Source organism: Mobula hypostoma, unplaced genomic scaffold (genome assembly GCF_963921235.1).
Source record: "Mobula hypostoma unplaced genomic scaffold, sMobHyp1.1 scaffold_36, whole genome shotgun sequence".
NCBI lineage: Eukaryota > Metazoa > Chordata > Chondrichthyes > Myliobatiformes > Myliobatidae > Mobula > Mobula hypostoma.
The window spans coordinates 5,662,862-5,677,864 of NW_026948187.1; the positions used below are offsets into that span (position 1 = coordinate 5,662,862).

General features: G+C 53.2%; 1 protein-coding gene across 3 annotated transcripts in view; it reads right to left on the minus strand.

Annotated features, from left to right (window-relative positions):
• LOC134341679 (tyrosine-protein kinase STYK1-like) overlaps window positions 1-5,357 on the minus strand; it is a 109,070-nt gene extending 103,713 nt beyond the window's left edge. For 2 of the 3 annotated variants that reach the window (XM_063039603.1, XM_063039601.1), the window contains exon 1: window positions 4,755-4,842. The gene's annotated coding sequence lies outside the window, so the exon portion shown is untranslated. Of the gene's footprint in view, window positions 1-4,754; window positions 4,843-5,195 lie in introns of those variants that run through there. The other variant, XM_063039602.1, reaches the window with a different exon arrangement.
• Between the last annotated feature and the right edge of the window lie 9,646 nt (window positions 5,358-15,003).

The following is a 15,003-nucleotide window of genomic DNA, read 5'->3' on the forward strand; positions in this document are numbered from 1 at the left end:
CACCGTCCCATCACACACTCCCGGGGTCAGACACAGAGTGAATCTCCCTCCACACCGTCCCATCACACACTCCCGGGGTCAGACACAGAGTGAATCTCCCTGTACACCGTCCCATCACACACTCCCGGGGTCAGACAGGGGGTGAATCTGCCTCCGCACCGTCCCATCACACACTCCCGGGGTCAGACACGGAGTGAATCTCCCTCCGCACCGTCCCATCACACAGTCCCGGGTTCAGACACAGAGTGAATCTCCCTCCGCACTGTCCCATCACACACTCCCGGGGTCAGACACGGAGTGAATCTCCCTCCACACCGTCCCATCACACACTCCCGGGGTCAGACAGGGGGTGAATCTGCCTCCGCACCGTCCCATCACACACTCCCGGGGTCAGACACAGAGTGAATCTCCCTCCACACCGTCCCATCACACACTCCCGGGGTCAGACACAGAGTGAATCTCCCTGTACACCGTCCCATCACACACTCCCGGGGTCAGACACGGAGTGAATCTCCCTCCACACCGTCCCATCACACACTCCCGGGGTCAGACACAGAGTGAATCTCCCTCCGCACTGTCCCATCACACACTCCCGGGGTCAGACACGGAGTGAATCTCCCTCCACACCGTCCCATCACACACTCCCGGGGTCAGACACAGAGTGAATCTCCCTCCACACCGTCCCATCACACACTCCCGGGGTCAGACACAGCGTGAATCTCCCTCCACACCGTCCCATCACACACTCCCGGGGTCAGACAGGGGGTGAATCTGCCTCCGCACCGTCCCATCACACACTCCCGGGGTCAGACACGGAGTGAATCTCCCTCCACACCGTCCCATCACACACTCCCGGGGTCAGACACAGCGTGAATCTCCCTCCACACCGTCCCATCACACACTCCCGGGGTCAGACAGGGGGTGAATCTGCCTCCGCACCGTCCCATCACACACTCCCGGGGTCAGACACAGCGTGAATCTCCCCCTACACCGTCCCATCACACACTCCCGGGGTCAGACACAGAGTGAATCTCCCTCCGCACTGTCCCATCACACACTCCCGGGGTCAGACACGGAGTGAATCTCCCTCCACACCGTCCCATCACACACTCCCGGGGTCAGACACAGAGTGAATCTCCCTCCGCACCGACCCATCACACACTCCAGGGGTCAGAAAGGGGGTGAATCTGCCTCCACACCGTCCCATCACACACTCCCGGGGTCAGACACAGAGTGAATCTCCCTCCGCACCGACCCATCACACACTCCTGGGGTCAGACACAGAGTGAATCTCCCTCCACACCGTCCCATCACACACTGCCGGGGTCAGACACGGAGTGAATATCCCTCCACACCGTCCCATTACACCATCCCGGGGTCAGACACAGCGTGAATCTCCCTCCACACCGTCCCATCACACACTCCCGGGGTCAGACACAGAGTGAATCTCCCTCCGCACTGTCCCATCACACACTCCCGGGGTCAGACACGGAGTGAATCTCCATACCCACCGTCCCATCACACACTCCCGGGGTCAGACACAGAGTGAATCTCCCTCCACACCGTCCCATCACACACTCCCGGGGTCAGATACAGAGTGAATCTCCCTGTACACCGTCCCATCACACACTCCCGGGGTCAGACAGGGGGTGAATCTGCCTCCGCACCGTCCCATCACACACTCCCGGGGTCAGACACGGAGTGAATCTCCCTCCACACCGTCCCATCACACACTCCCGGGGTCAGACACAGAGTGAATCTCCCTCCGCACTGTCCCATCACACACTCCCGGGGTCAGACACGGAGTGAATCTCCCTCCACACCGTCCCATCACACACTCCCGGGGTCAGACACAGAGTGAATCTCCCTCCACACCGTCCCATCACACACTCCCGGGGTCAGACACAGCGTGAATCTCCCTCCACACCGTCCCATCACACACTCCCGGGGTCAGACAGGGGGTGAATCTGCCTCCGCACCGTCCCATCACACACTCCCGGGGTCAGACACAGAGTGAATCTCCCTCCACACCGTCCCATCACACACTCCCGGGGTCAGACACAGAGTGAATCTCCCTGTACACCGTCCCATCACACACTCCCGGGGTCAGACAGGGGGTGAATCTGCCTCCGCACCGTCCCATCACACACTCCCGGGGTCAGACACGGAGTGAATCTCCCTCCGCACCGTCCCATCACACAGTCCCGGGTTCAGACACAGAGTGAATCTCCCTCCGCACTGTCCCATCACACACTCCCGGGGTCAGACACGGAGTGAATCTCCCTCCACACCGTCCCATCACACACTCCCGGGGTCAGACAGGGGGTGAATCTGCCTCCGCACCGTCCCATCACACACTCCCGGGGTCAGACACAGAGTGAATCTCCCTCCACACCGTCCCATCACACACTCCCGGGGTCAGACACAGAGTGAATCTCCCTGTACACCGTCCCATCACACACTCCCGGGGTCAGACACGGAGTGAATCTCCCTCCACACCGTCCCATCACACACTCCCGGGGTCAGACACAGAGTGAATCTCCCTCCGCACTGTCCCATCACACACTCCCGGGGTCAGACACGGAGTGAATCTCCCTCCACACCGTCCCATCACACACTCCCGGGGTCAGACACAGAGTGAATCTCCCTCCACACCGTCCCATCACACACTCCCGGGGTCAGACACAGCGTGAATCTCCCTCCACACCGTCCCATCACACACTCCCGGGGTCAGACAGGGGGTGAATCTGCCTCCGCACCGTCCCATCACACACTCCCGGGGTCAGACACGGAGTGAATCTCCCTCCACACCGTCCCATCACACACTCCCGGGGTCAGACACAGCGTGAATCTCCCTCCACACCGTCCCATCACACACTCCCGGGGTCAGACAGGGGGTGAATCTGCCTCCGCACCGTCCCATCACACACTCCCGGGGTCAGACACGGAGTGAATCTCCCTCCACACCGTCCCATCACACACTCCCGGGGTCAGACACAGCGTGAATCTCCCCCTACACCGTCCCATCACACACTCCCGGGGTCAGACACAGAGTGAATCTCCCTCCGTACTGTCCCATCACACACTCCCGGGGTCAGACACGGAGTGAATCTCCCTCCACACCGTCCCATCACACACTCCCGGGGTCAGACACAGAGTGAATCTCCCTCCGCACCGACCCATCACACACTCCAGGGGTCAGAAAGGGGGTGAATCTGCCTCCACACCGTCCCATCACACACTCCCGGGGTCAGACACAGAGTGAATCTCCCTCCGCACCGACCCATCACACACTCCTGGGGTCAGACACAGAGTGAATCTCCCTCCACACCGTCCCATCACACACTGCCGGGGTCAGACACGGAGTGAATATCCCTCCACACCGTCCCATTACACCATCCCGGGGTCAGACACAGCGTGAATCTCCCTCCACACCGTCCCATCACACACTCCCGGGGTCAGACACAGAGTGAATCTCCCTCCGCACTGTCCCATCACACACTCCCGGGGTCAGACACGGAGTGAATCTCCATACCCACCGTCCCATCACACACTCCCGGGGTCAGATACAGAGTGAATCTCCCTGTACACCGTCCCATCACACACTCCCGGGGTCAGACAGGGGGTGAATCTGCCTCCGCACCGTCCCATCACACACTCCCGGGGTCAGACACGGAGTGAATCTCCCTCCACACCGTCCCATCACACACTCCCGGGGTCAGACACAGAGTGAATCTCCCTCCGCACTGTCCCATCACACACTCCCGGGGTCAGACACGGAGTGAATCTCCCTCCACACCGTCCCATCACACACTCCCGGGGTCAGACACAGAGTGAATCTCCCTCCACACCGTCCCATCACACACTCCCGGGGTCAGACACAGCGTGAATCTCCCTCCACACCGTCCCATCACACACTCCCGGGGTCAGACAGGGGGTGAATCTCCCTCCGCACCGTCCCATCACACACTCCCGGGGTCAGACACAGAGTGAATCTCCCTCCACACCGTCCCATCACACACTCCCGGGGTCAGACACAGAGTGAATCTCCCTGTACACCGTCCCATCACACACTCCCGGGGTCAGACAGGGGGTGAATCTGCCTCCGCACCGTCCCATCACACACTCCCGGGGTCAGACACGGAGTGAATCTCCCTCCACACCGTCCCATCACACACTCCCGGGTTCAGACACAGAGTGAATCTCCCTCCGCACTGTCCCATCACACACTCCCGGGGTCAGACACGGAGTGAATCTCCCTCCACACCGTCCCATCACACACTCCCGGGGTCAGACACAGAGTGAATCTCCCTCCACACCGTCCCATCACACACTCCCGGGGTCAGACACAGCGTGAATCTCCCTCCACACCGTCCCATCACACACTCCCGGGGTCAGACAGGGGGTGAATCTGCCTCCGCACCGTCCCATCACACACTCCCGGGGTCAGACACGGAGTGAATCTCCCTCCACACCGTCCCATCACACACTCCCGGGGTCAGACACAGAGTGAATCTCCCTCCGCACTGTCCCATCACACACTCCCGGGGTCAGACACGGAGTGAATCTCCCTCCACACCGTCCCATCACACACTCCCGGGGTCAGACACAGAGTGAATCTCCCTCCACACCGTCCCATCACACACTCCCGGGGTCAGACACAGCGTGAATCTCCCTCCACACCGTCCCATCACACACTCCCGGGGTCAGACACGGAGTGAATCTCCCTCCACACCGTCCCATCACACACTCACCTGCTCAGGTATGTATCCCGAATCATTACACCCACACACACGCACACACAAAGAAACACACCCACCCAGCCGTTCAGCTGTACATACTGAACATGACGCACGCCCATGAGACGTCCCGGAATCACGCCCCCGCCTCGGCCCAATGGCCTCAGCTCAGTTTTTTTTCCGGGTTCGGGCTTCATGCTCGACCGGTTAATCGTTAACTCACGAACCACTTCCTCTTCTCCACTCCGGGAGGCCCCAGGGAGGAGGGAGGGATGGAGAGAGAGAGATTATTCTCCCTAACGGAGAGGCAGTCATCGAAGGCCTTAAGACAGGAGACATATCAGGCCATTCGGCCCGTTGAGTAGTTTCTACCATTCCATCATGGCTGATTTATTCTCCCTCTCGACCCCGCTCCCCTGCCTGCTCCCCGTGACCTCCGACGAATCGAGAAAGCACCAGGCTCCGCTTTGAATACACCCAGCGACCTGGCTCCCCCGGTTGTCCGCGGTTACAGATTTCATGCGTTCACCACCTCCGGCGCAAGACAATTCCTCCTCATCTTCGTTCTAAATGGACGCCCCTCTATTCCTCTGGTCCTAAACTCTGCAGTATCGTAAACATCCTCTCTGTCAGTGTCCTCTGGTCCTAGACTCCCCCACTACAGGAAACATCCTCTCCACATCCACTCTATCTGTGTCCTCTGGTCCTAGACTCCCCCACTACAGGAAACATCCTCTCCACATCCACTCTATCTGTGTCCTCTGGTCGTAGACTCCCCCACTATAGGAAACATCCTCTCCACATCCACTCTATCTGTGTCCTCTGGTCCTAGACTCCCCCACTATAGGAAACATCCTCTCCACATCCACTCTATCTGTGTCCTCTGGTCCTAGACTCCCCCACTACAGGAAACATCCTCTCCACATCTACTCTGTCTGTGTCCTCTGGTCCTAGACTCCCCCACTATAGGAAACATCCTCTCCACATCCACTCTATCATTGTCCTCTGGTCCTAGACTCCCCCACTATAGGAAACATCCTCTTCACATCCACTCTATCAGTGTCCTCTGGTCCTAGACTCCCCCACTACAGGCAACATCCTGTCCACATCCACTCTTATCAGTGTCCTCTGGTCCTAGACTCCCCCACTATAGGAAACATCCTCTCCACATCCACTCTATCTGTGTCCTCTGGCCCTGGACTCCCCCACTGTAGGAAACATCCTCTCCACATCCACTCTATCTGTGTCCTCTGGTCCTAAGCTCCCCCACTATAGGAAACATCCTCTCCACATCCACTCTATCTGTGTCCTCTGGTCCTAGACTCCCCCACTATAGGAAACATCCTCTCCATATCCACTCTATCTTGGCCTTTCAATATTCGATGGGTGTCAATGAGATCTCTCCCTCCCACTATTCTTCCGAACTCGAGCGAGTACGAGCCCACAGTTATCAAATGCTCTTTGCATGTTCACTCTACCTGGGAGTCTTCCACCCCCTCGCTCTCCCCTTCTGTCTTCCCTCTCCCTCTCAGGTATTCCCAGTTTTTGCACCCACTACTTACCCCCTCACTCAGCACCCCCCAATCCCCTCCCACTCTCTGCCCTCCTATTTCTCACCCTGACCTCCTCATGTCCCAGCTCACCTTCCCCTCCAAGTTAATTTTCTGCCCCCCCCCCCCCAGCTATCCCACTCTGCACTCAACGCTTTCCTCACCCTCCTCATCTCCGTGCTACAGGTATCATCTCCCTCTCCCTCATCATCAGAACGTCAGAAATAGGGGCAGGAGTCGGCCATCCGGCCCATCGAGCCTGCCCCGCCATTGTTAAAGATCATGACTGATTTGTCCGTAAACTGAGCTCCATTTCCCTGCCTGGTCCCCATAACTCTTAATTCCCCTACTCTGTAAAAATCAATCCAATTGCTGATGATACAAAGATTGGAAGTGTAGTAGACGGTGAGGAAGGTTTTCGGAGCCTGCAGAGGGACTTGGACCAGCTGGAAAAATGGGCTGAAAAATGGCAGATGGAGTTTAATACAGACAAGTGTGAGGTATTGCACGTTGGAAGGACAAACCAACGTAGAACATACAGGGTAAATGGTAAGGCACTGAGGAGTGCAGTGGAATAGAGGGATCTGGGAATATAGATACAAAATTCCCTAAAAGTGGCGTCAGAGGTAGATGGGGTCGTAACGAGAGCTTTTGGTACTTTGGCCTTTATTAATCAAAGTATTGAGTATAAGAGCTGGAATGTTATGATGAGGTTGTATAAGGCATTGGTGAGGCCGAATCTGGAGTATTGTGTTCAGTTTTGGTCACCAAATTACAGGAAGGATATAAAAAGGTTGAAAGAGTGCAGAGAAGGTTTACAAGGATGTTGCCGGGACTTGAGAAACTCAGTTACAGAGAAAGGTTGAATAGGTTAGGACTTTATTCCCTGGAGCGTAGAAGAATGAGGGGAGATTTGATAGAGGTATATAAAATTATGATGGGTATAGATAGAGTGAATGCAAGCAGGCTTTTTCCACTGAGGCAAGGGGAGAAAAAAACCAGAGGGCATGGGTTAAGGGTGAGGGGGGAAAAGTTTAAAGGGAACATTAGGGGGGGCTTCTTCACACAGAGAGTGGTGGAGTATGGATTGAGCTGCCAGACGAGGTGGTAAATGCGGGTTCTTTTTTAACATTTAAGAATAAATTGGACAGATACATGGATGGGAGGTGTATGGAGGGATATGGTCCTTGTGCAGGTCAGTGGGACTAGGAAGACAATGGTTCGCTACAGCCATGAAGGGCCGAAAGGCCTGTTTCTGTGATGTAGTTTCTAATTGCATGTTAGTGAAGAAGCCTCAACTGTTTCCCTGGGCAGAGATTTCAACAGTGTCACCACTCTCTGGGAAAAAAAAAACAGTTTATCCTCCTCATCTCCGTCCCTAATCTTCTCCCCCGAATCGTGCGGCTGTGTCCCCTCGTTCTTGTCCCACCGACCAATGGAACCAACTTTCCTGCTTCTATCTTATCTAGCCCTTTCAAAGTTTGGTGTGTTTCTTACACCACCCTTCCAACTCTCTCTCCTTAATCGACACTCACTCGTCCTTTATTCCTCTCTTCCCCTCTCCCTCTCCCCTCTGTTCCCCTCTCTCTCCCCGTCGCTGATCAGATTTTCTTGCTCCTCTCTCTGCTTCTTTCAGCTCTCTCTTTCACTTGCTGCCCTCTCCCGCCCCCTCTGCTCCAACCTCTCACTCCTCTCTTTTCCCCTCTCCTCTTTCTCCCTATCTCAGTCCCTATCTCCCCCTCTCACCCTTCTATCCCCTCTCTCTTATCTCTTTCTCTCTCTCACCTGCCCCCACAATGCTCTAACTCTCTCACTCCCATCTCACTTTGCCTCTCATTCCATCTCTCCCCCTCTGTCCTCCTCTCCCCCCGACCATCTTCCTCCTATCTGTCCTCCCAACTCTCTCCCGCTCCCATCTCGCTGCCTGTCTCCCTTCCTCACTACCCCCTGTCCATATTTCGCCCTCTCTCTCTATCCTCCTCTCTTCCTGCATCTCTCTCCAATGCCTTTCTCCCTGCCTCACACGTCTCCCGCCAACTCTCTACCCCTCACTCCCCATCTTCCTCCCTCCACACCCTGCCCCTCCTGACCCCTTGCCTCACCTTCCCTTTCGCACCCCACCCACCTCACCCTCCGATCTCCCTCGCTCTCCCCCTTGCCAACGCCAATCCCCCCTTGCTCCCACCTCCCTCCTGCCTTCCCTCCCACCTTCCCCTCCGTCGCTCCCCGTCGCGCTCCCAAACCACCCCCATTCCCTGAGCCTTCCCCGTCACCTCTCCCTCGCCAGTTCTCCATCCCTGTGCCCGCCATCCTCCGCCTCATTTCCCACCTCCCTCTCCCCCACCTTCAGAACCTCTCCCCCCATCTCTGGCTGTCCAGCCGGTAGGAAGACGATGGTCCCTTTCAGTCGGTTAGTGGGGTTTGATCTGTGCGTCCTGGAGTGGCCGCAGAGGCCGAGCCTTGTCAGGCACTGCTTAGATTAGATCAGATTATGAGGTCACTCAGTCCTCTTTTATTGTCATTTAGTAATGCATCCATGAAGAAATGATACAACGTTTTTCCAGAATGATATCACAGAAACACAAGACAAACCAAGACTGAAAAACTGACAAAAACCACATAATTACAACATATAGTTACAACAGTGCAAAGCAATGCCGTAATTTGATAAAGAGCAGACCATGGGCACGGTAAAAAAAAAAGTCTCAAAGTCTCTCGAAAGTCTCAATATCTCACGCAGACGGTAGAAGGAAGAAAAACTCTCCCTGTCATGAACCTCCAGGGCCGCAAACTTGCTGATGAAGCTCCCGACCACAGCCGACTCCTGAGTCCGTCCGAAAAGTTCGAGCCTTCCACCAGTCCTCCGACACCGAGCACCGTCTCCGCCGAGCGCTTCCACCCCAGGCCCCGGCAACAGGCAATAGACAAAGCCCAGAATTTCCCCTCCACATAGTTGCGCAGGGGCAGAAGCTGCGTCTGTGCCTTTCCGCTGTCGCCCGGCCGGGCTTGTTCTCGGCAGCGTCCACACCCTTTCCCGCTGGTGTCCCTCCGCGGTGAGCCATCTAGAGCCGGGTCGCCCCATGTCGATGGGGTGGGGGGGGGGGGGGCAACGCCGGCTCTCTCGAGGCTCCTGTGCAGAACTGAAATATGTTCGTTGAAATATCTGTATTGTCTTTGCCTAGTACAATTTGTCACGCAGCGATACAGAGAAAATGAGTTTACAACAAATGAAGTAAATAAATAATAAATAAAATCGAGTCACCAGCAAGTGCAAGCAACGTCCAGCAGTACAAAAGCACTGCTCAGATGTTTGCAAGACCATGGACCTGTCTTCACTCTCCAGGGCACAGGCCTGGGCAAGATTGTGTGGAAGACCGGCAGTTGCGCATGCTGCAAGTCTCCCCTCTCCACGACACCGATGTTGTCTAAGGGAAGGGCATTAGGGCCGATACAGCTTGGCACCGGTGTCATAACAGAGCAATGTGTGGTTAAGTGCCTTGCTCAAGGACACAACACGCTACCACAGCCAAGGCTCGAACTAGAGATCTTCATGTCGCTAGACAAACGCCTTAAGCACTTGGCCACATGCCCACACTAATAAAGCCAGTATTAGTGTAGCAATATAAATGTGACGGGGTCCTGAATTACCCCTATGAACTGTGCTTTTGAAAAGACAGACAGAGAGAGAGAGAGAGAGAGAGAGGAGAGAGAGAGAGAGAGAGAGAGAGAGAGAGAGAGAGAGAGAGAGAGAGAGAGAGAGAGAGAGAGAGAGAGAGAGAGAGAGAGAGAGAGAGAGAGAGAGAGAGAGAGAGAGAGAGAGAGAGAGAGAGAGAGAGAGAGAGAGAGAGAGAGAGAAAACCGAGCAGCTCGTAAGTCGCTATGGAGACCGAGGGCGGTGTTATTTGATGGACAATCGAGTTATGATTTTTCAGCAGTGTGTTTATACTTCCCAAGGACATTTGCCTGCTTGTACATTTCTTACACAGAGAAGGGAAGGAGGAGTTATTTGAATGACAGTTGATGCACAGTACGGTGAGATAAATAGGAGGTCAGATGATAGACCGGTGGCACGTGTTTTGGACACTGAATGAGCTTTGTTGTACCCGCACGAAAAAGTGGGTTTTTGGAGGATTGATCAGGTGGATTGATCAGTGGCTCTTGCAGTTAGGAAAAGGGAGTGACCGGTGTGGAGTTGTACGTGTGTCCACCCTTGCCTGGGTTTGATAGCTCCACCACAGAAAAAAACGGTCCCCTTTGTTGTGGTCACAGCCGGTGACTATTAAAGGATTTCGGAGGGCAACGAGCAGATCGACAGTGTCAGCTCACTGAAGACTCAAATTTCTCCCTCTCTCTCTCTCTCCATCACTACTCAACTCAATACCATGAACAGAACTGAAATTTACTCATTATCGTAAGACTGTATCTTTTTACCCCTAGGCTTGAAGAATCTTGTTATTTCACGTGTATTTCCACACTTACTGATTTACTTACTTATACATAATCATTGCTAACCTGGTTGATTTATCTACATTTATATTACTGTATTGCGTAGTTACTAATAAATGTTATTAGTTAATAGCAATACTGGACAGCAAAGTGTTTTCCATCTCTGCTGGTTCTTTAACCCGTCACGGGGTACGTGACAATAACAAATTTATGGATGATGCTTGATCGATTGGTTCAAAGCAATTATAGCTCTGGTGAAAAAGCTATTTTTCAGTCTGGAAGTGCGGGTATAGAAAATGTTGAAATTGTATAAGGCATTGGTAAGACCAAATTTGGAGTATTGTGCAGAGTTCTGGTCACCGAATTATAGGAAAGATGTCAACAAAATTGAGAGAGTACAGAGGAGATTTACGAAAATGTTGCCTGGGTTTCATCTCCTAAGTTACAGAGAAAGGTTGAACAAGTTTGGTCTTTATTCTTTGGAGCGTATAAGGTTGGGGGGGGGGGCGGGACTTGATAGAGGTGTTTGAAATTATGAGGGGGATTGAGAGAGTTGACGTGGATAGGCTTTTTCCATTGAGAGTGGGGGAGATTCAAACAAGAGGACATGAGTTGAGAGTTAAGGGGCAAAAGTTTAGGGGTAACACGAGGGGGAACTTCTTTACTCAGAGAGTGGTAGCTGTGTGGAACGAGAAGTGGTTGGGGCAGTTTCGATGCTGTCGTTTAAAGTTAAATCGGATAGATATATGGACAGAAAAGGAACGGGGGTTATGGGCTGAGTGCAGGTTGGTGGCACTAGGTGAGAGTAAGCGTTCGGCACGGACTAGAAGGGCCGAGATGGCCTGTTTCCGTGCTGTAATTGCTATATGGTTATATATGGTTACATAGATAACCAGAGGCCATACAATGGAGCAAGATAGTGGGAAGCTTCTAGAAGTCATCAGAGGACGCCTAAAAGCCAGAAGGAGAGAAATTATTAGATAATGATGTAACAGAGGACTTCAAAGGCTTTTCTTAGACGTATAAGAAGGAAAGAGGCAAATGTGGGTATCGACCCACTGGAGAAGATAGCGATGTTGTCGTTCCTTAGTGACAGCGAATTCAACACTACTCTTCGAGGGTGGTTGCCCACTCTCTCGAAGACTTACAGGAGATCGCCAGTGCAGCTGAAACCTTCGGACTGAAAATCGGCCTGAAAAAGGACGGAATTTTGTACCAACCGTCCTCAGTGATGACACTCGTCTCACTGCTGTCCGGGCAGCGTAATGACGTCTTCAGCTTCTCTGGACGTGGAGACTGAAGGGAGAGCCAGAGACGCCTGCCGGTCGGCTGAGAGATCGAGCTTGGTCACAGGACATCTACCAAGAGCAAGGTGTACAGGGCCGTTTGTCATATCAACCTTGCTATACGGATGTGAGTCTGCACAGAGTCTTGCCATCTTCAGAAGTTTTCGGATGACTCTGCCATAGTTGGATGCATCAGCAGGGGAGCTGAGGCTGAGTACAGGGCTACGGTAGGAAACTTTATCACATGGTGTGAGCAGAATTATCTGCAGCTTAATGTGAAAAAGACTAAGGAGCTGGTTGTAGACCTGAGGGGATCCAAGGTACCGGTGACCCCTGTTTCCATCAGGGGGTCAGTGTGGACATGGTGGAGGATTACAAATACCTGGGGATACGAATTGACAATAAACTGGACTGGTCAAAGAACACCGAGGCTGTCTACAAGAAGGGTCAGAGCCATCTCTATTTCCTGAGGAGACTGAGGTCCTTTAACATCTGCCGGACGATGCTGAGGATGTTCTACGAGTCTGTGGTGGGCAGAGTGATCATGTTTGCTGTTGTGTGCTGGGGCAGCAGGCTGAGGGTAGCAGACACCAACAGAATCAACAAACTCATTCGTAAGGCCAGTGATGTTGTGGGGATGGAACTGGACTCTCTGACGGTGGTGTCTGAAAAGAGGATGCTGTCCAAGTTGCATGCCATCTTGGACAATGTCTCCCGTCCACTACATAATGTACTGGGTGGGCACAGGAGTACATTCAGCCAGAGACTCATTCCACCGAGATGCAACACAGAGCGTCATAGGAAGTCATTCCTGCCTGTGGCCATCAAATTTACAACTCCTCCCTTGGAGGGGCAGACATCCTGAGATAATAGGCTGGTTCTGGACTTATTTCCTGGCATAATTTACATATTACCATTGTTACATACCCCGTAACCGGGGTTACCAAACCAGCAGAAATGGACCACTTAGTTGGAGTCTGGATTACTGGAACTAAGAAAGTTTTATTAAAGAAATAGGTAACACAGTACTCTAAAGGTAAGGATATAAATGCAACGGGTTAGCAATGATAAAACACACATGTACATAGAACTAAGGTAATAGGAATCAATCAAGCTCTATCGCAGCCTAGGGGTAAAATGATCAGTCTGAAGTGACGCAGAGTTCAGTTCAGCTTAGTACAGTTCGCAGTAATTGCTGTTGTGCCGTTGGGGAGAGAGAGAGAGGATGATATGCAAATCTGATTCAGACAGACCTTTGTTCTTCGTACTTAGCTTTCGGGCGGACCCTTTTGATGTCTTCTGTGGTCACCGACTGTGACCCTTCCGTTGCAGATACGACCGTTCTTCCGCGGTGAACCCGGCACCCAGGCAAGGGCGGACACACCCACCAGGTTCCCGCCAATAGTACCCTTTTCACCCTGTGCGTCTATGGTCGGTTCCCGCGACCAGACCTCCAAACGTCCACCAACTTGTGGGGGCACACCGCTCTTCCAGGGTCTCGTTATCTGGTGATCTCGTGGTGTCTGTCGTGCCTTAGCGAACCTGTTCCTTTTATCCCCCTGCTGGGGTATCGCCAGTCCATCAAACTTCGAACAGTTCAGGTTCAAAGCAACCGGTCTGTCAATATTCCGAAATGTGTTTCTTTCTCGTTAATCTCTCTCTTCTCACTTATTAGCATTTTGAATGTTTCTCCATGGTCTCACTTATCTCTCTCATCAGCATCAATCTTCTGATAACTTGGTTTATCGTCACACTATTTATGGTTTTATTACAATGTAATTATTTATGGTGTAACTGTAACGAAAACCAATTTCCCCTGGGATCAATAAAGTATGACTATGACTATGTGAGATGCGGTGACCATAACGGAGACACTTACGCCTGCCTGACGTACTGCAACAGCGTCACCTACGTTCTCCGATGACGATTGCCCGGCGAGACGGGGTCTCCGACACCGAGGCCCTCTCTCGGGCCGGAATTGCCAGCAGCTTCAGCCGGGCAGGTCACGCCGTCGGAATGCCTGACCTACGACCAAATGCCGAAAGGGTTGGAGTTCATTCTTTATTGTCGCCAAACAATTGAAACCAGAGCGTACAATCATCACAGCGATATTTGATTCTGCGCTTCGCGCGTCCCCGGAGTACAAATCGATAGTAAATAGATTATGAGGACACTCAGTCCTCCTTTATTGTCATTTAGTAATGCATGCATTAAAAAATAATATAATGTTCCTCCAGAATGATATCACAGAAACACAAGACAGACCAAGACTGAAAAACTGACAAAATTATAAGAAATTATAAGAAATAGTTACAACAATGCAAAGCAATACCGTAATTTGATGAAGAACAGACCATGGGCACGGCAAAACAAAAAGTCTCAAAGTCTCTCGAAAGTACCATCATCTCACGCAGACAAGAGAGGAAGAGAACTCTCCTGCCATGAGTTTCCAGCGCCGCAAACTCGCCAACGCAGCATCCTGGAAGCACCCGACCACAGCCGACTCTGAATTCATCCAAAGGCTTCGAGCTCCCAACACCAAGCACCATCTCTGCCAAGAGCTTCGAAACCAGCGACAGGCAAAGCCGAGGACTTGTGAGTGTGTGATGGGACGGTGTGGAGGGAGAGTCACTCTGTGTCTGACCCCGCGAGTGTGTGATGGGACGGTGCGGAGGGAGAGTCACTCTGTGTCTGACCCCGGGAGTGTGTGATGGGACGGTGCGGAGGGAGATTCACTCTGTGTCTGACCCCGGGAGTGTGTGATGGGACGGTGCGGAGGGAGATTCACTCTGTGTCTGACCCCGGGAGTGTGTGATGGGACGGTGCGGAGGGAGATTCACTCTGTGTCTGACCCCGGGAGTGTCTCATGGGACGGTGTGGAGGGAGATTCACTCTGTGTCTGACCCCGGGAGTGTGTGATGGGACGGTGCGGATGGAGATTCACTCTGTGTCTGACCCCGGGAGTGTGTGATGGGACGGTAC